The 24,638-nt window shown below is 38.9% G+C and overlaps 1 protein-coding gene and 3 pseudogenes across 5 annotated transcripts in view; 3 read left to right on the plus strand and 1 right to left on the minus strand.

Annotated features, from left to right (window-relative positions):
• Positions 1-24,638, plus strand: part of Fam120c (family with sequence similarity 120 member C) — a 183,886-nt gene that overhangs the window by 81,588 nt on the left and 77,660 nt on the right. The gene's annotated exons all lie outside the window — the stretch shown is intronic.
• Positions 594-1,997, minus strand: LOC101717209 (serine/threonine-protein kinase NIM1 pseudogene; annotated as a pseudogene).
• On the plus strand, positions 1,585-23,488 carry LOC147824404 (aurora kinase A pseudogene; annotated as a pseudogene). Its single transcript, XR_015442378.1, has one exon. The product of XR_015442378.1 is annotated as an aurora kinase A pseudogene (transcript).
• Positions 16,487-16,847, plus strand: LOC147824405 (large ribosomal subunit protein eL27 pseudogene; annotated as a pseudogene).

Below are 24,638 nucleotides of genomic sequence, written 5' to 3' on the forward strand. Positions count from 1 at the left end.
TAGGTATACAATATAATGACAGTCATCATTGGAAATTTGTATCTTATCGTAATCTATCTTGGTTTTTTTTTTTCCCCCATTCCCGTGTCCCCCTTTCAACCCCTCCACCCTTCCCTATTTACAAAGATCTTTTACTTTTTTGATATTTCCTTTAAGCTAGTGTTTTTATGGTATTTCGGGAAGGGGTGATTTTAAACCTCAGGAACATTGCAAATAATTGTTGGGATATCGCCTCAGTTTATGATCCTTTGTCATCAGTCCATGCATGACCCTTCATTTGTTTTTGTCCTATTTAGTCCTCAATCCAGTTTCCTTCTCTCCTTTCCACATCTAGTCATCCACTCTTAGATATTTGACATGTGTCTTTTTAAGCCATCTTCATATATTTATTTAGACAAATTATATTCATGCACAGTTCTATAGTTTTGGGTTGTTATTTGGGTTTGTTTGTTTTTGTTTTTTGCAGTACTAGGGATTGAGCCCAGAGCCTTACATATATGACACAAGCTGTGTACCAGTGAGCTACATCCCCAGCCCTTTTAATGTTTTTTTTCTTTATGGAGAAAAATGCATATCTCAAATTTAAATTTATTTAAAATCACAAAAATGACTCCACTCAAATTGTCCATGAAAAATTTAAAAGCAGCAACAATGATCTTGGTTAACTACTGGTAGTCTGACATAATTTATAAAATTGAACAAAATTTAGATGAGTGTCTTATGTCTTTGTGGACTCAGGACCCTTTCTTTAAGTCTCTTTCTTTAGGGTCTGGTAATATTATTATTGGGACACTTTCCAAAGCCATTTTCCTTTACACTCTATGTAAAATGATTCTATGGACCTCTGTAATTGAGCTTCGAGCATCTCTCCCTTGGTTATTTCTAATATGCTATTCTGTAATACCTAAATGTTCTAAAGTGCTTTTCACCTCATTTTCTTCTTTGAGGGTGCTCGTTTCTGACAAGTGTTTGGGATCCAACTGGAAAGGTTCCAAGGGGGTGGGATATGGCACCCCTTGCATCCATTCATTGTTCATGATGTAGCTGATCCCATACCTCTCAGTGGGTATGGGCTGGAGAACTCCTCGGATGAGCCGGTGGCAGGGCTCTTACACATGTGTGGGCACACTGTAGGTGCCCTCAAGGATGCTCTTTAGTTTGGCCACAGTCTCTGCCCGAAATGGCATCGTGCCAGTCGCCTTGAAGTACAAAAGCACCCCAAGGCCCAGATGTCCACATAAACACCAACACAGTGCTCATCTCAGAAAAGCTCAGGTGCAGCATAGGGAGGAGACCCACCGAAGGTGTTCAGCATTTCATCTTTCTTACTCACTGTGCTGAATCCAAAATCACCCACCTTCACACAAGTACTACTGGTATAGAATTACATTTTCTGCTTTCAGATCCCTGTGAATGATTTGGTTTTCATGCCCTGCTCACCATGTGCTTCACAGCCACACAGTCTGGGAGATGAGTTTACTTTCTGGTTCGGAGAGCTTCCCTTCAGTGTTAATTTTCCCGAAGAGCTCCCCACCCCCTGCATACTCCATCACCAAGTGGAGCTTGGATAGGGTCTCTACAACTTCGTAAAGGTGGATAATGTTGGGATGGTGCAGTTTTTCCATGCTGGAGATTTCGCAGGATAGTAGCCTTTGGGTTTTCTTGTCTAACTTGGTTTTGTCCATGATCTTAATGGCAATTTTTTCTTTGGTTAGGGAGTGAATCCAGAGCTTGACTTAGGAAAAGTTTCCACTTCCAATTTCCCCTCAAATTCGGTAGAACCCGATCCATTTTCCCAGTGTGATCCCTCTCACCACCTTCTCATCCTGGGACATGTCCTGTGTCAGCTTCTCAAAGGGCGTCAGCTGGTAGGACTGCCCCTTCTCGCCCTCCTTGCTGCCCCAGGTCTGACAGTTGCTTTCCACGCTGTCGCGCCGATCCCACCTGGCATAGTGGGGGTTCGCCAGGCCACTTCCATTCACGCAAATGCCCATCATTGTCCACGCAGACTCACATCTCCATCTCAGCCAGAGCCACCTATCGGGGCTGGTTGTAGAAGAGGCAGAGGCCCAAGAGTGAGAGATTCAAGCTAAGGTGTGCCAGAGCCCAGTGTCTGCTGCAGTGGTGCTGCCAGCTGGGGAAAAACTCCCTGCTGGGCAGCCCCCTTCCCTGTCTTGATGAGAGACGTTAGAGGCTGCCCAGCCTAAGGCTTCTGGTGTCACTGGATGACCTTCTCACCTTCCTTCACCTTGAACTTCTCTAAGCTCTGACTGTGTGGTTAGACACACATACAGTTACCATAGGACTCCCTGCTGGAACTCCAGGAACTTTCTGGCCCAATGCTCTGTGGTAGATGGCTGGTCCCAGGATAAAGGCTCCAGCTTGCTATTTCAATTGGAGACCAGGGAGTCTTGCACACTGATGTGTAAAGGCCCCTTGGAGGTCCCCAAGTCCCTGCAGCAGGTGTTATCTCAGACAGTCTTCATTTTGTGTTTCACTTGCTGTCAAGGCACAGGAACCAGGAGATGTAGTAATGTGGGCCCCAGGAAAGAAAAATCTTTGTGACCAAATCAGCCTTTGGTCACATGGGCAGCCAGAGAAAGACCAAATCCCTGCAATGTCACTAGCTGGCCTTTATTTAGATGAGCCTTCCTCTAAGAACTGAGCTGTCTAAAAAATTTGATAGGTGCTGGATCCTCCATCCTCAGCCAGTCCACCCATCTGATGGGATTACATCAGCTTTTCCTGCACAAAGCTGTACCACACTAGAGGATCCTTTGATCGTCAAGACCATAGACTCAAAATGCCTAGAAGTTGTGTGGGTGCTCTCTGCCTGGATGGCCCAGGGGAGCATCTGAGCCTAGCATGGTGAGGCTGCATGGCCCAGGCCAGGGTAGCCATGCTGGAACACAGGCTTACTCATGTCAGACTTGGCATTTCTTGAAAAGAAACTAGCATTCAAGCTTAATTTTATTTGGAGAAAGAGTCTCATTAAGTTGTGCAGGCAAGCAATCCCCCTGCTTCAGCTCCTGAGTAACTGGGACTATAGCCAAGGGCCACTGGGCCCAGCTAGAAATATCTTTTTTGTTTTTTTCAGTATGGGGTTTATTTTTGTTTTGTCAAACTGATCAGTTTATCTTTATGATATGTACTTTGGGGTCTTATTTAATTCTCCCCATCCCTGAGTCATAAAGATATTTTCTACATTTTCTTATAATTTTATAATGTCTTCCGTGTCAGGAAGTAATGTATGGATATTTATTTTGTGCATGCTGAGAAAAAGGATCACATTGTATTTTCTCTAAGTCAGTTTCCCACTTCTACTTGTTAGTTGAATGATACCTTCTTTCTCCACTGATTTGTATTATCATCTTCCTGTGTACCAAATTCCTATATATACATGAATCTATTCCAGTATTCTATTTTGTTCCATTTGCTATTTGATCCCTAATCAATGTCTCATTGTTTTAATTAAGTGTTTATAATTTGCCTTAATATCAGGTAGGGAGGGCAAATCTACATCCTTCTTGTTTCAGAATTGCTCTAGATATTCTCGCAACTCATGGACCTTTATTTGTAATTTAGAATCAATTCAGTTTCACCAAAATATTGTTGGCTTTTTTGACATTGCATTGAATTTATAGATTAATTTGGGGAATGTTGACATCTTTATGATGGTTCATATTCCCATCTGAACATCATAGTTTACCTCTTGCATTTATTCAGGTCTTTTCCTTTATGTATTAGTAGAATTCCTTTTTTTCATAGAAGCATACAATTTATTTATTTTTTTAAGGGTAGGAAAAATTTATTGGGATAAAGAAAGCTTCTGCCTAAGAGAGACAGAAGGGGGACCGGAAAGTGGGTTGCCTGCCCACCCCACTTTTCAAAGATGTTTTTTACAGCAAAGCCATGTGGTGAGGCGGTTACAAAGTGGCACAAAACTATAAGACCCAATGGAAATTTACAAGGTAAGCATGAGATGGGACAAAACCATGACCAACCAATAAGATTACAAATACAGTCACCCAGGGAAAATTGATTAAATGTGGGTCAAATGGGGGAGCAAGTCACAGAGCAAGCATACAAGGGTTTTCAGTAAGGGTGGGAGTCAAGAATATTTCCTGGAAAGGCTGGGTTAAGCCCTTGGCCCCCCACCCAGGGGGATTGATACCTATTTAGAATATCAATCACTGCTATTCATCCTACATGGGTGTGGTAGTTTCTCTTCTTTTACAATTTTGGCCTTCAGTGAATGTGTCTTCCCTGTCCTCCATGTAGGCTTCTTTTACTGTCCTCCATGTTGGCTCCTCGTGAGCTGGCCCTGTCTAACTGCCTATAAGATATCTGATTAACTTAACTATCTGCAGTATTTCCCCCTCTGAAGAAGTACCCCTAACAGCTGTGAGGGGGCAAAGGGCAAAGACTGTTCTGGCTACTTCCAGCTGAAGAGGGTCATAGATGTGATCAGCAGTTAGTTAGAGTTACTCTACAGAGAGGGTCTATCTAAAGGCCTTCGATAGGCGCCAGGTATTATCATCTTGGTAGCCATATAGAGAAGCAAATAATTTAAATAATTCCTAAGTACTTCATATATATAGCTATGATTATGAATGGTATTCTATTCGCTTTCTTATTGTTTATTGCTGATGTTGAGAAAGTAAGTTTTTGTGCAAAAGGGAGGTCAGGTACTACAAGTGACCGTAGAGTTAAAGAACATTGAGCTTTGAAATAGGTTCAAAACTTATGGAGTATGATCAAAATATATGGTGAATGTTTATATTAAAAATTATTATATTAAAAGATACATTGTCATTAATCCCCCGGAAAATACTTCTCCTTGCTTCAAACACTCTTTTATCTCATCATTCTTGTCGCTTTCTGAAACAGTTCTGTTTTGTTTTTTGATTTTGGTACTGGGTATTGAACTCAGGACCTTGTGCTTGTGAGGCAGGCACAGCGCAGTGCCAGTAAGCTAAATCCCTGGCCCTTTTCTAGACAGTTCTGGAATTCCTCTTTCATGAGATGTGATCAAAATTGGTGAATGCTGTTGCTAAGCACCATCCAGCAGAAAGGCAGGTTTGTAAAAACGTTATAGTGGTGTGTCCTTATCCTTCTTAGTCACTGGATCTGTCACCATGCAGCTTCTGGCTCTTCCCCAAAAATCAAAATGTCTGTGAAAGGAAAATGTTTTGGATTGAGATAGCCATGACAGTGCAACCAAAGACACTCACAAAAGAATACTTCCAGGACTGCCTCAGAAAGTGCAAAGAATGCCAGGCATGGTGGCACACTCCTGTAATTCCAGCATGCAGGAGGCTGAGGCAGGAGGATCACCATGAGCTCAAGGCTGGCCTGAACTACACAGCAAAACCCTGACTAAAAAAAAAAAGGCAAAGAATGATGGGATAAGTATGTTTCAAGTGAGGAGTATTTTGAGGAGAATTAATGGCAATGAGTTGTTTACTGTAAAATTTAAAAAAATTTTTTTCATTAAACATTCAACATATTTTTCAGTCACATCTTGTTTAAATTCTGTTTCTGGAACTTTTCAGCTTTAATAAGTTACTTTAGCCTTTCTAAACATCACTATAAATGGATATTATGATTCCTACTTCTCAGAGCAGTTTAAGCATTGAGATAATGTGTCCAGGGGTCCTACCACATAATAGGTGCTCAAAACATGTTAATTTTCTAACCACCTTGACAATTAAACTGGTAACCCTACAAAGTTTTTCCAATAAGAATAATGGATAAATATTTTTTTCTTCTAATTCCTAATGTGTTCTTAAGATACAGTCTTCCATTGTCACATTATTAACTCTAAATTGCAAGTTTTCTTTTTAAACTGTATAGTAATAGCTCTCTTTTTCCATTGATTTGGTTATCTTGGTTATATGAAATGTGTCTAGGACCATGAAAATAATCAGTGGTAGTGAACCTATGGCATGCATGTTACTTGTTTTTCTTTTAAGACAAAAGATGTTAATGTATGAGTTATTTTTTCTAAACTAAAACCTCAGTATTCAGGTTTAATTGTAGTTTTGTCACTTTGAAATAAATAAGTGGGTTTTGGGTTGCAGTTTGGGCACTTGTCTCTAAAAGGTTTGCCATCACTAACCTAAATCATCTAAGATCAGCTATCAGATTGTATTGTTATAGTCTGATAGGGTCTGAATACTTCCCTTAAAGAGAATCACCTAGCCTACTGCTCAACCTTTTTTATTCTTAGACACTGACAATTTGGTCATTTGATTTCTAGTGTATGAAAGATCAGAAGCAGCAAATTGTAAAGTAGGTAAGATAGGAAGTAGAAGCTACTCTTAGAATCAGCCTCAGTGGCAGCAGTGATAAATGATAGCCTACTGCCTAAAAGCAAGAAAAACGATAAAGATTACTTTTTTGAAAAGACCCAAAAAAAGAAAGGATAGTATCTGGAGTCATTGCTGGGGAGCGGGGGGTTGCCCTACATAAATCAGTAACCTAGTGTTTATCAAATTATCCAGAACAGATACTGTACTATAGTATCACCTATTCATATTTAGCAGTGTGCTAAGTCAGCCCTTTGTGTATGATGTTTCCTTTTATGGTGTTTGGGTTTTTTTGTGACAGCATCTCATGATGTAGTTCAGACTGGCCTTGAATTCACTATGTAGTCCAGACTGGCCTCAGCAATCCTTCTGCCTCAGCCTCCCAAGGGCTGAGATTACAGATGTGTGCTACTATCCCCAGCTTTTTGTTTTGTTTTAATTTTCGGGTTTTGTACGTGATATTTCTAATCCTCATAATAGTGGTGCAAAAGTAGGTATTTAGCTCAATTCATAGATGAATAAACAGACTTCAAGAGCAATGACTCACAAAGATAACATAGCTAGAAAGTGGTAGTGAGAGAGTTTAAACTTAACTCTCTCCAACTCCCAATTACTATATTTTTTAAAAAACAAAATGATAGAAAGTTGTAATTTTAATGATTAGCATAAAATTTAGTTTGACATTTAAAATTTAAGTGATGATAAACATATCTTAAATACTTAATTGCCCAGCAATATTAAATAAACACTATGTAGCAACATGACACTATAGCTTATTACAGTAATAGCTTAGTATTACTTCTAAAACTGTAGGTAAAAGATGCATCTCAGCAAAGATAAGCAACATTGGGAAAGTTGTGAGTAAATGTATGTTGGTGAAGCCAAGAAAAATAATGTTCTAGGAAGGATTATTATTATCATCATTATTATAGTATTATTTGTGGTACTGAGAATTGAATCTTCACACTAAGCTATACCTCCAACCTTTTTCATTTTTTATTTTAAGACAAGGTCTCTCCAAGTTGCTAAGTTGCCCAGGGTAGGCTCAAACTTGAGATCCTCTTGTGTCAGCTTTCCAGAGTGCTAGAATTGCAGGTGTGTGCCGCCATACTCAGCCTAGGAAGGACTGATATTGTTTGAAGAAAACAGAACCTTTGCATTTCACTAGCAATCACTAAGGGGGGAAATACTATATGTGGAGCACAGCTCTGTTGAATGTAGAAAGGTATTCACCAAGGCCCTATCATTTCTAGCAAGTGTTTATTAAAATCTCAACAGTTTTCCAGAAATAGAACATGAAACTATGCAAGGTGTCTTCTTTTGATTTACTAATAAAATTGAGTTTCTCCTGAGAAACAACTCTATAAAGAAGCAATGGATTAACTTCCATTATAGGGCATTTGGGTTAACCATTGGCCATCCTGATAAACAAAAAATAAAAATATGCAAACAAGTTTTTATTCACTTAAGTAAATTCTAAATTTCATCAAGAAAAGCAAATGAGTGAAAATAGCTTAGAAATTTTCAAAAGGAGCAATAGGAAGTATCTTGGCTCAGATACCAATATGTATTATAAACTCATACTAAAATAATGTGCCAGTATCATATAATTTTAGAACAGATATTAAAACTAGATATTTTAGAACTTAAAATATATACCAAATAAAGCAGTGTAAATCAGTAAGGGAAAAATGAATTTTTAAGTGTTGTTTAGACTATGGGATTTGTATTTGCAGAGAAAATAATCCACTTCAACCCATGCCTCTCATAAATTCCAGATAGATTGAATATAAGTTTTTTGGTTTTGGGGGGGGGGGTTGGTACCGGGGATCGAACTCAGGTCCTTATGCTTGCGCAGCAGGTGGCGAAACCACTGAGCCCAGCCCAATATAAGTATTTTTAAAAAGACTAAAGGGAGAATAAAAACTAAGCAATGATTTAACTTATCTTGAGATGAGAAATAAATTTTTAAAATGAAAATAAAGAAGCCTTAAGCCAAAGGCATTGTCATAGAACAGTAGCAATTTCAACTGCAAACCCTAAAGTATACCACAATTGCCTGTGGCTCCAAAACAAATTGGGAAATTTAACTGGGAGATCGGGGCAATAATATAGCCATAGGGGGCTTTGGCAAGCTCACACACATTCCCGAGGATCTGGAAGATGGCGTTCATGTTCAGGAGCAAACACAGAAGGTTACAGCTACACAGTTCATACGTGACTGAACATGAGGCTTTGCACAAGGTGAAAATAAAAGCCAAGATGAACTTTTTTTGTTTTTTTTTGATACCGGGGATCAAACTCGGAACCTTGTGCTTGCTAGGCAGGCACCTGAACCACTGAGCTAAATCCCCGGCCCTAGCCAGGATGAACTTTAGTAAGCTGCTGGCAAATGATGGAAGCCTTATTGTCCAAGGGGTTTGTGTCCAACTTTTACTAATCATTGGCCTGCTATTAAGATACCTCAATCCAAGGAAGCTAGGTGTAAAAATTAAGAGAAGAATTAAAATCTAACAAAAATTTCATCAGGAACATCCTGGGTGACTCCTTGCAGGGAAGACAGATGTTTTCAAAATAACTAACAACGGTATTGGGGAAGGACATCAGAAGTCTAGGGTTGCTACAGTGTATTTTCAAAACTGCCTAATTTGCCACAAGACTAGCAAAGAAACATTAATATGAGACTAGTAGACAGGAAAACAAATCAGTTAATACAAACTGTCTCTGAGAGGGTTATAGATGTTAGACACAATAAGTACAGACTTTTAACCAGCTACCATAAATATATTTAAAGAAATGAAGGGAACTATATTTAGAGAATTAAAGACACTCTGGGTGTAGCTCAGTGGTAGAGCATATTCTTTTTTTTTTTTTTTTTTTGGTGCCGGAGATCGAACTCAGGACCCTGCACCTGCGAGTCAGGCAGCCAAACCACTGAGCTAAGTCCCTGGCCCTGGTAGAGCATATTCTTAGCATGTATGAGGTCCTGTGTTCAATCCTCAGAACCAAAAAAGAAGGGGGTGAGGTCAGGGAGAGAGAGAACGAGAACTATGACAATGATTTATCAACTAGAGAATGGTAAGAAAGAATATAAATCATAAAAAGAAACCAAATAGGTATTTTGGAGTTGGAAAATGTAATACGTAAGATGAAAAATTAACTTGAGGGCCTCAACAGCAGATCTGACTTGAGAGAAGAAAAAATTAGTGGTAGATCAAAAGAGATTATCAAGTCTGAAAAATAGAATGGAAAAATAATGAAAAAAATGGACAGAGCCTGCAAGACCTGTAGGAAACCTTGAGCATACCAACATATACATAGTAAGAGTTCAGGAGAGAAAAGGACATTTGGAAAAGAATATTTGAAATAATAAACTCAAAGGTCAGTCATATATACCATAGATAATACTACAAGACAGTCTTGAAAGCAAGAAGCAAAAAACAACTTATTCCATACAAAGAAAGATTAGTAATAATAGTAAAAAGATGGAAGAAACCCATTGAATTATGAGTGGATAAACAAAAGGATAGAAATTCTGATACATGCCTCAAAATGGTCAAACCTTGAAGACATTATGCTAAGTGAAATAAATCACTCACCAAACCACAAATATTGTATGATTCTACATCAGTGAAATACTTACTGTAGTCAAATTCACAGAGACAGAAAATAGAATGGTGGTTGCCAGGGTTAGGGGAAGAAGACTTGCTGTTTAATGAGTTTCAGATTAAGAAGAAAAAATATTCTGTTGATAATTGTACCACAGTGGAGATATACTTAATGCCACTAAACTTTATACTTAAAAGTAGCTAAAGTAGTAAATTTTATGTTGTGTTTACCATACAAGAAAAGAAAAGGCAAGGGATGGGACTTCCATAAAGACAGAGTAAAGACATGAACAAACCTTCTCACCAGCAGCATTTTAATTTAACTGGTGAAAATTGTGGAAATCAAGGCTGGGATATTGCTTAGTGGTGGAACACTTGACTAGCATGTACAGGACCCTGAGTTCTATTCCCAGCCCCACAAATAGATAAATAAAAACTGTAGTCATTTAAGGTTTTTTGTCCTAGGGACATACTGTAAATGGAGAACCATTCATTCAGGAAAATCTACCAAGAGAAGGGAGCAGAGCTGGTGTAGGGGTTTCTTCTTCCAGAGAGGCCACAAAGCAAAAGAATTAGCTCAGTTATCCTCAACCAGAAATGTGGTAGCTACCACGAAAGCCCCATTGGTCCCTACAGTTAGGCTGTGTTAGTTTGCAGGGCCATTTACATTTCAGGACAGCTAGGCATGGTCCCTTCGGGTGCATAACTTATGCCAAGAGGAATAGCAAAGGAAGCTAAGCAAGCTCTTAAAAATAGGTGAAATTCTGAAAATTATAGGTTATGGCTTCACTAAGGAGATAAACAGAAAGAAAAAAAAAAAAAAAAAAAACTTTTCTGGTGACATGACTTTGATCCTGTCATTGTAATCTAGAGTGTATCAGAAGTATTCCTACAAAAGCTGCTTACCAGGTTCCTTCTTTGCCCAAAGAAGGCTGTGTTGAGATTGAAGCAGTAGCTGTCCAAGAACTTTTCACAACAGCATGATAATAAATGGGCCCAGTGTTGTTTAGACTGGAATTTTCATTATGTTTCTAAATTAACATCTTATTTTTATAATTGCTGTTGGGAAGTATAAATTTGACTAAAATATCTGAAGTTATTGAAATATGTGGTAGGGAGAGTAAACATGAAATGAAAATGAGATAATGAATCTAGTTAGTGATGATACTGTGAATTACAGGCATGTTGCAGAATGTGTGAGAAGAGACATTCATAAATAATGTAATGGGAATAAAAGTAAAGGAAAATAACATGTAGGAAAGGTGAGTTATTACTCCTGAGAAATAATAAAGAGCATACCTAATTCATTTACATTCTATTAATGATGAGAAATATTCTCCTGTTAGGTATGTAATTCTTTTACTTGAGTAAAATTAAAATTTTAAAATTTGAGTGGTAGAGGTAAAGGAGAAGAAAGTGGACCAAAATTTTATATAGACAGTATTGGAGTACATAGCAGTATTGGAGTAAAACGGAGCATCCAGGGACTATCTCATTGTATTTAGTATATACACATTATATTTAGTCGATACATATTTCTTATGGAAATAAAATAGACATGCAGATTTCAAAAGAAAGAAAAAGGCTGGATGTGGTGGCATGCCTGTAATCCCAGCACTGGGGAAGCTGAGGCAGGAGGATTGCAAGTTCGAGGCCAGCCAGGGCTATATAGAGAGTTCAAGGCCAGCCTCCACTACATAGCAAGACTCTGTCTTAAAAAAAAAATCGAAAGAAAGAAAATCAGTAAATCTGGATAAAAACAGCAAGAGTCTGTAGCATTTAGGTCAAGGTCTGTTCTCTTACTCTCATCTCTATTATAGTAGGTCTGTTTCAGGTATGAAGAGACAACACAGGGATTCCCTCTCCTCTCAGCTCCCATTCTTGAGTTTTTGTTTTGGTTTTGTGTGTGTGTGTTTGTTTGTTTATTTTGAGACAGAGTCTTGCTATGTAATTCAGGCTGGCCTTGAACTCACTATGTAGCCCAGGCTGGCCTCGAACTCAGCAGTCCTCCTGCCTCAACTTCCCAAGTGCTGGGATTACAGGCATGTGCCACCACCTCCAGCTGGAGCTATTATTTCACCTTGGGAGAGGAAGGCTGCTGTTGCTCATCAACCTCAGCCCTGTGTCCAGGTATGTTTGATAAGAGAATTACCCCACCCAACCCCCAATCTTAGGTCTCTAATACAAAAGCAGCTGGCTGAGAATTTTTGAGAATCCAAATGTCCCCACCTCAGCTCATATGTAGGGAGGAGTTTCCACACTGGGATGGGTAAGCCAAAGAGATGAGGGGCAGCCAATTCCACTGTTCCCCTTCATCCTAAGTGACCAGTTACAAAACAGGTCGCTCTGGGAAAAAGCTTCCCTAGCCTCTAGTAAAACAATTGGGAGTTCTTCGTGGAGGGCAGAGAGAAAGCAAGCCATAAGGACAAAACAAGTGATTTTATTTGAAACAGAGCTCAGGCAGCTCCATGCCTAAGAAAACATGTGAAAAAGCAGAAATCTTGATGGTGATTGATTAAGAGGAGGCTAGCTGCTGCATGAAATAAGCAAAATGGCAGAGCATCCAGAAGTGTTACAGCAAGAACCAGAGAAAGAAACAGCCAGGAAGAGCTGCCTGGAATCACAGTCAATGTAGATTTGGGAAAGGTATGTGTGTACATTAGATCAGGACAGGACATAGGCCAAACTTCAGCTACACTCAGACCAACCCACACAGAGCAGGTTCCTTTCTAGCACAAGGAACCAAAACCACCTGTGACCAAACACTGCCTAAAAACAACCTACTCTGACTCACAGGCAACTTCTAGGAAGCAAGACTTAACATGAAAATCAAATGTATTCTTTCACAAGGAAAGACCGAATGTCCAAGGTGATGCCTTAAGAGAGGAATCTGAGAAGGAACCTCCAACCTACCTAGGTCTTTGCTGAATGTGGAGCAAGAGCATAAACTCTCTGAACAATAATAGAAGCCTTACCCTTGACATATTTAATGGTAAAGGGAAAAAATATAACTAGCTGAGAGGACTTAAGCATAACCTTATATTGACTCAAGGGTGACATGTAGATAGCTAGGCTAAAGGACAAAAACCAAAGAGAAAACTTCTAGCAGGAGCATAGAGGCTGTACTCTGCATGGGAAATGTGCTTCACTGAATAAGCATAGCCAAGTCACTGAATAATAACTAAACAAGATCAAGCAACAACACTGACCATCTCCAACCTGGAGAGTTGTATAGTGTATCACCTAAAATATCCAGTTTGCACCAAAATCTTCTTGGACATGATAAGAAACATGAATGTGTGACATATACATAGTAAATAAATCACACTTTTGAAGGGTTGTAGACTTAGAAGACAAAGACTTCAAAATAGTGTAAATATAATCAGAACTAAATGAAGTCATGCATAAAATATTAAATGGAGGAATGATGACTACATCATCAAATAGAGAATGTCACTAGAGATACTGTTAAAATGAACCAAGTGGGTATTCTGGAGATGAAAAGTATAGTAACTGAAATTGAGTAGAAAGATTATCACTAGAGTTGAACTGGCAGAAGAAAGAAGCAGTAAACTTCAAGATAGATAAATAGAGACGATATGATCTGAAGAACAGGGAGATAAAAGATGAACAAAAATGAATAGAGCCCAGAGTACTGGTACAACCTGTACTGTAATCCCAGTACTCTGGAAAGGTAAGGCAGAAGGATCACAAATTTAAACCCAAGACCTTGTCTCAAAAACAAAAAAATTTAAAAAGGGTTAGAGAGGTAGCTCAGTATGAAGGCCTTGATATAATCCCCAGAAAAAAAAAGCTTCAGAGGAATCAGTAACAACATTAAGCATACAGACATACATATAGTGGTAGTACCAGAAGGAGAGAGAAAAGGGAGCAGAAAAATGAATATTTTTTTTAAATGTTTGAAGCTGGGTGTGGTGGCACTTGCCTGTAATCCCAGCACTCTGGGAGGCTAAGGTAAGAGAATTGCAAGATAAGAGACCAGTATGGGCAATTTAGTGACTTAGTGAGACCCTGTCTCAAAATAAAAAGGGCTGGGGATGTAGCTCAATGAGAAGGCCCTGAGTTCAACTCCCAGTGCCACTAAAAATTTTTTTTAAATGGCCAAAAACTGTGCCAGGGACTTAGCTCAGTGGCATGTACCTGCCTTTCAAGTGCAAGGTCCTGAGTTTGATCTCCAGTACCCCAAAAAACCCCCCAAAAGGCCAAAAATTTCCCAAATTTGATGAAAAGATTTAGTCAAAAAGCTTAATGAACTCTTTAAGTAGGATAAACACAAAGAAATCCACACTAGGCATATCAGAATCAAAATGATGAAAAGCAAATGCACAAAGAATGTCAGTAAAGAGAATTATGTAGGGAATTTAGAAGTATAATTGCATTCTTTTCTTATTTAATTACTTTTAGAATCTCACTATGTACTTCAGGCTGGCCTTAAAGTCACCGTGTATTCCAGGCTGGCCTTCAAGTCACAGCAGTCCTCCTGCCTCAGCCTCCTGAGTGCTGGGATTTCAGATGTGTGCTCTCATGCTCAGCTCTTATTTTCCTTATTTTCAAAGAAGTTATGTAAAGCAGTATGTATATAGTTGTATTATTGAGTCCATACCATTTAAGAATGTAATATATTTGAGAGTATCAGCAAAAAGGTGGATGGGAAAAAGGTATTTTAGAGTAGAAAAATGATACCAGATGATAAATCTACAAGAAGAAATGAATAGAATCAGAAATAATTAGAATACTACTACAAAAGCTATAAATATATACTTGCTATCCTTCTCTTAACTTCCTTAAAAGATATAAGGTTATATAAGGTAGTAATTATTAACAGTGTAGGACCGGGGATTTAGCTCAGTGGTTCCAGTGCCTGCCATGCGAGCTCAAGGTCCCGAGTTTGATCCCCGGTACTGAAAAAAAAACCCAACAATGTATAGTTGGGTTTGTGTAGATGCAATATATATAACAATACCATAAAAATGGGAAAGGATGGAGCTACATAGGAGTAAAGTTTCTGGAATTAAGTTAGTATAATGGAAGTAGATACTGATAAGACCGAGGGAATAAAGTAAAAGAACTCAAATTACTAAAATCAGGAATGAAAGAGGGAGCATTGCTACTGACTTTAGGAAAATAATCAGTATTAAGAAAATGCTATAAAAAACTATATGGCAACAAATTAAGTAACAGATGAAATTCATAAACTAGAAAGTCATAATTACTGAAGCTAACTCAAGAAGAAATAGAGAATGTGAGTGGACATATAACAAGGATTCAAAGTAATAATTAAAATTTACCACCAAGTAGAGGCCGGGCCCAGATGGCTTTGTTGATTAACTCTACCAAACTTTTCTTTTCTTTTTTTTTTTTGAGACAGGGTTTTGTTGTGTAATGCAGGCTGGCCTCGAACTTGCAGCAGTCCTCCTGGCTTAGCCTCCTGAGTGCTGGGATTACAGGCGGCTCTACTAAACATTTAAAGGAAAATTCAGATCAGTCTTTCACAATTTTTTTCAAGAAATAAAGGTGAAAGAAATACTTTCCAACTCATTTGGTGAGGCAAGTATTTCCTTGAAATCAAAACAAGACAAAGATATCACAAGAGAATTATAGGCCAGTAAGTCCTTAATGAATGTAGATGGAAAACTCCTCAATAAAACATAAGCTAAGTCAGGCAACATGTAAGAAAGAATATAGCATGACCAAAGGAGTTTCATCCAAGAAATGTAAGATAAGTTTAACATTAAAAAAATCAATAAATAGGGGCTGGGGATTTAGCTCAGTGGTTTCGCCGCCTGCTGTGCAAGCGCAAGGACCCGAGTTCAATCCCCGGTACCAAAAAAAAAAAAAAAAATCAATAAATGTAGAAAACCATATTAATAAAGTAAAGGACAAATCATAAGGTCATTTCAATAGATATAGTAAAACATTTGACAAAATTCCACACCCATTCATGATGAATATGATACAAAAAAACCCCAGATAACAAGGAATGCAAGGGAACATCTTTCACTTGAATAAATACCATTTATAAAAACCCACAGCTAACAACCTCCATAAAACTCTCCTCTTAATAGGAACATTATTAAGAATGTTTGGTCACCATCTGTTATGGTTTATATCTAGATGCTTCCACAAGAACCTCGTTCACTGATAGGTGAGGCTTCTGATAGGTGATTGGATTAGTGAGGCTTATAGATGACTTGCTGTCAGGAGCTGAGGTCTGGTCAGAAGAGGCAGATCACTGGGGCATGGTCTGGAAGGGTTTATCGCCTTCCCCAGCTCCTCTCATTCTGGTTCCTGGCAGCTATGACCTAAGCAGCTTTCCTCCACCATGCTGCCAACCATGCAAGGACTAAAACTTATAAAATGTGAGCCAAAATAAACCTTTCTTCCTTTAAGTTGGAGATGTCAGGTATTTTGTCCCAATGATGAGAAAGTGGCGAGGCGCCCTTCAAATTCAACATTTTAGTAGAATCTCTATCTGGCATAATACATCAAGAAACAGGAGACTTTCTGCTGTAGGTCCCAGTAGTTGCTTTCAAAATAGGCAAGTTCATGAAACTTAGAAAGGTGGTGCTGGTCCTGACCGAATGCTACTCTGGACACAAAACCATCATCATGAAGAACATTGATGGCACCACAGACTTTCCCAATTCCATGCTTTGGTGATTAGAATTAACTACTGTCACTGAAAAGTGCCATCAAGTGAAAAATCAAGTCCTGAGAAAGTTTATAATTACAGTCAGTCACCTCATTCCCTCTAAGAATTCTGAATATCCCTTTGGGAAAAACTACCATCAACAAGAATGTCATCAGCGACCCCGCTCTTAAACACAAGGCCCAACAGGAGGGCAAGGTCAAGTTTGAGGAGTACAAGATGGGCAAGAACGTGTTCTTCCAAAAGCTGTGGTTTTAGATGTTTTTGGTTCAGTAATTGAAAAAACAGTAAAAGTCATAGATATTGAAAAGAAAGAAGCAAAGGACTTGATCTTACAAGTAAATGATTCTGTAGGTTTGGTTTCTTCAATAGTACACCAGAAACCTAAGTGACAAAGGAAAAATAAATGGATTAAAGTAGATCACAATTTAAAGCATGTGTACTAGGACCAATGCCACAAAGTGAAAACATAGTTTACATAATGGCAGAAAATATATACATACCATATGTTGTATCTAATAAGGGTCTAGTATTCAGAACAAAGAATTCTTACAACTCAAACAATGGAAGAAAATTCTAATTTTTTTATTTTTTAATTGATGTACAAACATAACAATTATATATATTAATGTGGTACCATGTGATGTTTTAATATGTGTACAATGTATAATGTTTAAATCAGGTTAAACATTATTTATCTTCTCCAGCCTCTGTTGTGTCTTCATGGTGGAAATATTCCAAATCGTTTCCTCTAGCTTTTTTAGATATATAGTACATAATTGTTATCATGTTCAAAACATCTGGATAAATATTTCTCCAGAGAAGATATGCAAATATCCAACAAGCACATGAAAAGATGAGCAGCGTTGTTAGTCATTAGTGAAACACAAATCAAAATGACAGTGAGAAACTAGTTAACACTTGTAGTGGCTAAAGCCAAATGGACAGACACATGTTGGCAAGAATGTGGAAAACTTGGAACCTTTATACATTGCTGATGGAAATATAAAATACAGACATTCGTACACACAAAAACATTCGGAAATTTTCAGATAGAATTCATAATAGCCCAAAAGCGGAAACAATCCAAATGTTCATCAACTGATAAAAGAGGTAAACAAAATGTTAACATAATCTTATTCAATTATAAAAAGAGGTTAAGTACTGATTCCTGCAGTAGTATGGAGATGAACCTTTAACAAGGCTGAGTGAAAAACACCGGTCACAAAAAAACCATATGTGATTCCATTTATATGAAATGCTCAGGATGGATAAAGAGATTGGCAATTGCAGGGGGCACAGCAGAAGGAAACAGTAGATTGCAAATGGATGGAGTGTTTCTTTTTGAAGTAATGTAAATGTTCTAGGATTAGTAGTGATTGTTACACCATGTGTATACTAAAATCATTGAGTTATGTACTGTGAATAGATGAATTATGTGGTATGTTAATTTTATTTCAATAAAGCTATGAAATAAAAAATAAGATGAAATAAATAGATCCCCAGGTAACTAAAGACTAAGAAAATTTATCTCTTCCCCCAAAGCGTGATGGCACACACCTGTAATCCTAGCATGGGGGAGGCTGAGGCAGGAAGATCACCATGAGTTCAAGGCCAACCTGGGCTACATAGTGAGCTCAAAGCCTGCCTGAATTACACAGCAAGAACCTGTCTCAAAAACAAAAAAATTATTGCTCCTAACTTTCCTTACAAGAAATATTAAGTGATACCCTTAAGACTGGCAGGAAATGATACCAAATAAATAAGTAATGACCACCTTTAAAGGTAGTTACATAGATATATATTAAAAGTAGTAAAATGTATATTTCCTCATTTATTAGTTGATTTACAAGACAGTTGAATTAATAATTATAAAATTGTGTGTTACTTTTAGAGTAAAGATATACATGATAGTAGCACAGTGTAGAGAGGAAAGAAAAGAACTGTATTGGACCCAAGTTTCTATATACTACTAAAATTAATTTAGTATGAGTTTGAAATAGTGTGTGATAAGATGCATAAAGTGCTTCACAGAGCAACCACTATGAAAATAACTAAAACAGAAAAAGCCAACAAGATAATTAAAATTCTACACCAGAGAATATGTTTAGCACAAAAGAGACCTAAATCCAACCATATTGACAAGTACATCACATAAAAATGGATTGATGGATTGTATACAATATTCAAATTGGATTTAAAAGGTTGAAATGCTGCCTAAAAGAGATATACTTTGGATTAAAAAACACAGTTTGAAAGCAAAAGAATAGTGTAAATATATCATACAAACAACTCCATGAAAATTGTAATGGTTGTACTAATAACAGACAAAATAGACTTTAAGGCAAGAAGTATTACTATAAGAACATTTTATAGTGAAACAAGTGTGAAATTGTCAGGAAGCTATACACATATGTGCCTCTGAAAATAGTGCCTGCTGAATTTAGAATAAGGATGAATGACAATGATGTTGAGTGATAAATTTAGACCCTTACCTTAGTACACAAACATTATTCAAAGTGAATCATAGACAAAAAGGTTAAAAATGTTAAAACTCTAATAGAAATTCTTCTCTATTATAAGAGAAAATTTTCATGATTTTGGGTTGGGCAAAGATTTCTTAGATACAACAAAGCACGACTCACTAAATATATATGTTGGATTTGATAAAAATGCAAAGCTTGTTTGCATTTTAAAAGCCACCAGTATGAAACTAAAAAGGAGCCAAGTGTGATGGCACACATCTATCTATAATCAGCACTAAGGAGACTGAGGCAGGAAGATTATGAGTTCAAGGTCAGCCTAGGCTGTACAGTATAGCAAGTTGAAGGCCAGCCTTAGCTGTGTAGTGAGACCCTCTCTCAACACCCCCCCCAAACCCTGAAAAACACATGACATAGACTGGAGGAATATTTACAAATCATATATCTGGTAAAGGATTTGTAGCCAGAATATATAAATAACTTTCAACTCAAGAAAACAGCAGTTTTAAAATGAGTAAAAGTTGGAATCGCAACGGCTGAGCTTCTGCAAAGACTCGGTGGCCTTGGCTTGAAGGCAGGAGAGCCTGCGGGTTGGCATCATGGACAGATCTAAAGAAAACTGCATTTCAGGGCCTGTAAAGGCCACCATTCCACTGGGTGACAGCCTGAAACGTGTCGTGGTGACTCAGCAGCTTCCTTCTCAGAATCCACCATCGGGAAGCAGTGGCCAGGCTCAGCGGGGTCCTGTGTCCTTCAAATTCCTCCTAGCGGGCTCCTTGGAAGGCACAAAAGCTCATCTGTAGTCAGAAACCGCTACAGAAGCAACTGCAGGCCACCAGTGGGTCTCGCCCCATCTCCCTGCCAGTAACACCCAGAAGTGCGAGCAGCCCTGGCTGCTGGCACCTGGAGATAATCCTGAGAAGGAAGTGGAATCAAAACCGAAAAATGACGAGTCAAAAAAGAGACAGTGGACTCTGGAAGATTTTGACATTGGTCGCCCACTGGGTAAAGGAAAGTTTGGCAATGTTTATTTGGCAAGAGAAAAACAAAGCAAGTTTATCCTGGCGCTGAAAATGTTGTTTAAAGCTCAGCTGGAGAAAGCAGGAGTGGGGCATCAGCTCAGAAGAGTAGAAATACAGTCCCACCTTCGGCATCCCAATATTCTCAGGCTGTATGGTTATTTCCATGATGCCACAAGAGTTTATCTAATTCTGGAATATGCACCACTTGGGACAGTCTATAGAGAGCTTCAGAAACTTTCCAAGTTTGATGAGCAGAGAACTGCTACTTATATCACAGAATTGGCAAATGCCCTGTCTTACTGTCATTCCAAGAGAGTTATAGAGACATTAAACCAGAGAACCTGCTGCTGGGATCGGCTGGAGAGCTGAAGATTGCAGATTTTGGGTGGTCAGTACATGCTCCGTCCTCCAGGAGAACCACTCTGTGTGGTACCCTGGACTACCTGCCCCCCGAGATGATTGAAGGCCGGTTGCACGATGAGAAGGTGGATCTCTGGAGCCTCGGAGTCCTCTGCTCTGAGTTTCTAGTCAGGAGGCCTCCTTTTGAGGCACACACTCACCAGGAGACCTACCAGGAGGATATCGAGGGTTGAATTCACATTCCCTGACTTTGTGACAGGGAGCCCAGGACTTTATCTCAAGGCTGCTAAAGCATAATCCAGGCCAGAGGCCGACTCTTAGTGAAGTACTGGAACACCCCTGGATTACAGCAAATTCGACCAAGCCATCCAGTGGCCAGAAAAGCAAAGAGTCAACTAGCACATCATCTTAATCGTGCAGGGGCAGAAACCCTTGAGCCAGGGCTGCTGTGTGATCTTCGGGAACGTGCTCCCAGACCTACGTTACTATTGACCGCCTGCCTTCGATTCCCAGCGCCACAGGAAGTATCACTTCTCTCCCTGAGCCTGCAGTGCCTTGGCCTCCCCGTTCTCAAAGCTCCCCTGCAGGAAACGTGACACTCTGTGAAAGCACCTCGAGAATCATGCTGCTTTTACCAGGTTCCTAATCCAGGGGCAGGGTTCAGCTGCAGCCATAGCGACAGTCTGTGCCGGGCAGGGTATCCTCTGTGAGAACTCGGAGTCTGGTTCTCAGGAAAGTGACCGCTTTCCTCTGACTTAGTGAGCTAACGAGCTACACAGTAACCTGCGAGGACCCGAGTGTGTGTGTAACTTATTGGGTGGTCAAACCTGGGAAAGGTGTTGAAATGAATATGTGATCCTTTTAAATATTAAAGATCTCTGTATAGTATTTTTCTTTCCATGCATCCCCTCATCCTCCCTGTTAGGTCTGTCTGGGTTTCCGACCCTCCTTGATCACTATGAAAGACGAACACATGCTCTACCTCTGTCTCAGGAATTGCTTGGGATACACAAGCAGCTCCCAAGACCTTATGTCTCAGAACTTTTTCTAAATGTTAAGGGCTCTTTTGATTGCATTGGAGTTATGGCATGTGTGCAACCTTGTTAAATGCATAAATACACCGCTCTAAAAAAATGAGTAAAAGTTATGACTGAACATTTCACCAAGGAAGATGCAGGATTGAAGTACAAATGCATGAAAAGATTCTTAACCTCAGTACTGATGAGAAAATGCAAAATTAAACTATAATGAAGTAAATATGTTATTATATTATAATAAAAAAGACAATAGCAAATGTTAAAGGATGTTGAGAAATAAGAATACCCCATAAGCTGGGTGTGGTAGCGCATGCCTGTAATCCCAGCAATTTGGAGGTTGAGGCAGGAGGACTGCTGTGAGTTCAAGGCCAGCCTGAACTACATAGTGAGACACTGTCTCAAAAGAAAAAAATTCCCTGATACATTGCTGGTAGGAACTTGAGATGGTATAGCTACTTTGAAGGTTAGTTAATTTGGCATTACTTTTTTATTTTAAAAAGTGTGCTTAGGATGGACCCCAGGACCTTGTACATGGTATATGTGCAATATGGCTGTACCACTGAGCTACATCCCAGCCTCGGTTTGGCATTTTCTTTTTTAAAAATTTAATGAATCAGGGCCAGGGATGTAGCTCAGTGGTTCCGCTGCCTGCCTCAAAAGCGCAAGGACCTAAGTTTGATGCCCGGTACCAAGAAAAAAAAATCAACGAATCATATGACTCATTCATTTCACTCCTAATCATCTCCCCAAGAGCATCAAAAAGATGATGTCTACAGAAAAGTTTCCACATGAATATTCATAGAAGCAGTATGTATAGTAACCAAAAAATTGAAATAAACTATCAACTGGTAAATGGATAAGGATAATGTGGTATATCCATCAGTAGGATATTCTGCTATACAGTCAAGTTACTGATACCAGTCAGATCATGTATCACCCTCAAAATCATTATGCAGAGGACTAGAGGTGTAGTTTAGTGGTAGAGCACATATGTGTAAGAACCTAGGTTCAGTCCACAGCACCTGCTCCTAATCATTTTGCTAAATGTTGAAAGAAATCAAAGAAGGCCTAAATAAATGCAGACTTAATGGACTAGAAGATTTACTATAGCCAGGGATTTAGCTCAGTGGTTCCACTGCCTGCCTCGAAAGCGCAAGGTCCCGAGTTTGATCCTCGGTACCAAAAAAAGAAAAAGAAAAAAAAAATTACTATAGTAAATATGTCATTTCTCCACAAATTGTTCTGTAGGTTTAATGAAGATTTTTTGTGTTCAGTAAACTTACTCTATAATGTGATAATAACATATCTAAAATGTACCAATAAACTTAATGAATAAAAAATTTTAAAAAATATAATTTATATCAAAGAGTAACAATCAGCTGAATGCCACAGTGTGTGTCTATAGTTCCAGCTACATAGGCTGAGGGAAGCTGGTTGCTTGAGCTCAGGCATTCAGGGCCAGCCTGGGAACATACTAAGACCCTGTCTCCAAAAAAATACAGTCCCTTACAATGGCTAACACAATTTTTTTTTTGTACCGTGGATCGAACTCAGGACCTTGCACTTGCAAGGCAGGCATGGCGCCACTGAGCTACATCCCCTGCCCTGGCTGACACAATTTTGAAAAAGAAAAATGAAGAATTGTAGAGAACAGGGGAAGGGGACGTTACCAGAACCTCTGCAGTAAGTCCTAGTCTCCTGTGAGCCACGGCAGCACATGGCGAATTACAGGAAAGGTAGACAAATGAGACTGAGAAGAAGCTGAGCTTTGGGTCTGATCAGTGCTGCTCTGGGCAGCAAAGACAAAAGCCCCCTAGCTTGCAGCACCTTTTATTCAGTACATGGGGAAACAGATGTAACAAGTGAAATATAGAGTTCAGTACTTCACATTGGGATAAACAAGGTATAACAAAAGACTGGGGGGCAGTGGAAATCTAAGAACAATGAGGAACTATGCAGATGAATATTTGGTTTCTCCCTGTCGTCTCCCACAGGTGTGGTCTTGTCCTGGAGATTGCAGCATGGGGGGGGGGGGGGGAATCACTGAGGTCTCAGTTGTCACCAGAGGCCAAAATGCAGTTATGTCTGGAATGTCCTAGCTGGGCTGTAGGCAGGAGAACTAGGCCTACTCAAATGATTTTTCCCTAGAATTATGTACCATTGCTCCCAACAAAGAATCACTCTACCCAGTATCAAGACTTAATGTGTAGCTAAAGTGTTCAAGACAGAAAATACTTGCTAATCATAGATCAGTGGAACAAATAACCCAGAATATGATTTAAAATAGAGGTGTTCAACTGACTTATTGACAAACACAGAAACAATTCAGTGAAGCCAGTGTAATGCTTATTTATTTATTTATTTATTTATTTATTTTTTGGTACCAGGGATTGAACTTGGGACCTTCCACTTGTGAGGCAGGTGCTGGAACCACTGAACTAAATCCCCGGCCCGGGTGATGCTTTTAACAAATGATGCTAGTACAATTAGATACTTAGAAGAAAGTGATCCTTGACCTAAACCTTAAACCTTTTGTAAAAATTATGATTATACAGTTTTTAGGGGAAAAAACAAAATCTTCAGGAGCTAGGAGTAGGCAGAGTGAGTTGTCATCAACTGCGTGGTTCATAAAAGGGAAAATTGAGGGCCAGGATTTAGCTCAGTGGTGCCACTGCCTGCCTCGCAAGCGCAAGGTCCCGAGTTCAATCCCCGGTGCCAAACAAACAAGGGAAAATTGATAAATCAGACCTCATCAGAAATAAAAATGTTTTCCCTTTGGAGGACCATGTGAAGACAATGAAAAGATATGCTACAAATTGAGAGAAAATGTTTGCAAACCACATATCCAACAAAGGACTGGTCTCTATATAAAAACTCTCAAAACTCAACAGCAAAAAATCTAATTTTTAATGAGAAAAAGACATGAACAGAAATATGTAAGAATATATAATAGCAAGTAAACACATGAAGATGTTAACATCATTAGCCATTAGGGAAATGCTAATTAGAACCATAATGAGACATTGCTATGCACCTATCAGGTATTTGCTAAGAATGGCTAATATAAAAAATAGTGATACTATCTAACGCTATTTAGGATCCAGAGAAACTGAATTGTTCATAGATTGGTGGTGGGAATGTAAAATG

Source organism: Heterocephalus glaber, unplaced genomic scaffold, assembly GCF_053883595.1.
Source record: "Heterocephalus glaber isolate CG9 unplaced genomic scaffold, H.glaber_assembly_v1.0 deba00001545, whole genome shotgun sequence".
NCBI classification, from domain to species: Eukaryota; Metazoa; Chordata; class Mammalia; order Rodentia; family Bathyergidae; genus Heterocephalus; species Heterocephalus glaber.